Here is a 2,181-nt window from a genome sequence, read left to right as displayed (position 1 = left end):
CTTCTGTTTATGTTTCCAAGTTCATTCATGTTATATGTACCAATGTATAACATGTTATATGCACTTTTCATGTCAAATATCACTGTATTTGTGGAATCATCAAAATTTGTTTATTTGTTTACTAATTGCTGTTCATTTAGGTGGTTTTCACTTTTTGGCTTTGAGAAATGATGTTGTGAGGATTATGCATGTTCAAATCAGGGCAGGAGGACTTGTAAGCCACTGTATCAACATAGGAGCTTATTTCCTTTAAGTGTAGACCTGGGAACAGAATGGTGAGAGTTATATATTAGCTCCCTTTTTTTGAGAACCTGACAAACTGTTTTCCAAAGTGCTAGAACATTTTACTTTTTGATTAGAAATGTATTTCTTCTACTTTCTCTATGTCTTCCCTAATACTTATTGTTTTTGGTTACAGCCATACCAGTAGACAGGAAGTGGAACCACATTGTAGATTTAATCTGCTTTTCCTTGATAACTAATTATGTTGACCTTACAACCCATTAATATATCATTTTGAATAAATGTCTAATCTAATTCTTGGCAATGTTAAAAATTGAGTTATGGTTTTATTGTTGAGTTTTCAGTGAGCCATACATATTCAAGTTACTAGATCTTGTTGAAAGAAGATGTAATTGAGAAATACATTCTCCCATTCTTCAGGTTATCTTTTTGCTTTGTTGATAATATATACTTTAAGAAAACAGGTTTCATTTTAATAATGATCAACATATTTCTATTGTTTATTTATGTGATTATTTAGTTTTGGTTGCTTGTAATTTGGGTATCTTATCAGAGAGCTACAGGTACAGGAACATTGAGACCCGTGTTTCTCCTGGAAGTCTGGCATCATCTCTCTTGTGTCCTGGCCCAGCACCCATTCCCATATAACCATGAGCCTTCTTGATTCTCTGGAGTCTATCATATCTTTTCCAGGCCTCCATTGCCCTCTAATTCCTCAGTTTTTCCTTTTTTCAGATTTACCAGGCATTTTCCCTCAAGAGTTGTCTATGGCCTCAAGAGGCCACACTGTACTCCATTGCCTCTGATTTCTTCATCAAACACTTCCAAGGAGATGGCTGCTGGCTGGATAAGCTTTCCTCTGGCAACCGCCCAGCTAAATCAAATCAAAGTTCCTTTGAGACTAGGGTCTTCCACAGAACCATCTGACTATTCAAATAAGTATAATTCTTTGTAAATTGAAGGAACTGTAGCCCTTGAAGGAACTTTTCTTCTCTAGTGAGAGCCAGGCTTCTGATTTCCACTCCAGAGCAACCAACTGTCTATAGCATTTTCTGAAAGTGGAGAGAACGCCATAGAAATAAAAATTCAAGTCCCTGATCATAAGCCTTGATGTTTTGGTCAATGTTGAGTTATTTTTCTTGAAAAAAGCTCTTGGGTGTTGCAAATTTTTTATCAATTTCCAAGATTATAGGAAAGTTCATTCTATGTTTTGTCACTATTGTCATTGCTTTTAAGAAGGGGAATATTTCTGGAGCTGTCTGTCATTTATGGTAATACAACTATAGGGGCAGAAGGCTAGTGTAAGGATTGTTTTGAACAGATCACTTTGAGAAACAACAGGAGTGGAAGAAACATGGAAAACTGGGTAAGTGCTTCAGTAAGAGAAAGTTAGTGTAGGAAATATGTAGGTATAAAGATGGCTCCTTCTCTGAAAGAGAAGGGTAGTTTTAAATTGCAAGAGATGATTAAGAACCAAGAGTCACTGGCTAAACCTGCAGCATACATATCTGCTCTCCTAGCATGCTTTCCCTGTGCATCTCCTGTACCTGGTTTTCAGATTTCCTTCTTCTTTCTTGCCGATGGATGGTGGCGTTTAACTAAATTTCTCATCTGGTGGGGTCCTCATCTGGGTAGACAGGAAACAAATATATTGACAAATTTTTGTTTGATTTTCTTTTATTAATCTTTTTCTTATTAGACTATCCTAACTAAGAACTCAAAAGGGATGGAGGAAAAATAATTTTTGCTTTATTCCAAGTGCTTCATTTTCAATAAAATGTGCTTTGTTTCCCATTTGACTTTCTTTTCATGGTTTTTACTCTCATCTAAAGTGAAGTTAATTAGTGTAGGTCTTACTTTTTCTCACTGCTAAGACAAAATATCTGACACCTGAAAATTAAAGGAGGAAAGGTTTATTTAGTTCATAGTCTGAAGAGG

Source organism: Octodon degus, unplaced genomic scaffold (assembly GCF_000260255.1).
Source record: "Octodon degus isolate 3935 unplaced genomic scaffold, OctDeg1.0 scaffold00054, whole genome shotgun sequence".
Classification (NCBI taxonomy): domain Eukaryota; kingdom Metazoa; phylum Chordata; class Mammalia; order Rodentia; family Octodontidae; genus Octodon; species Octodon degus.
This window is presented reverse-complemented; position numbering follows the sequence as displayed.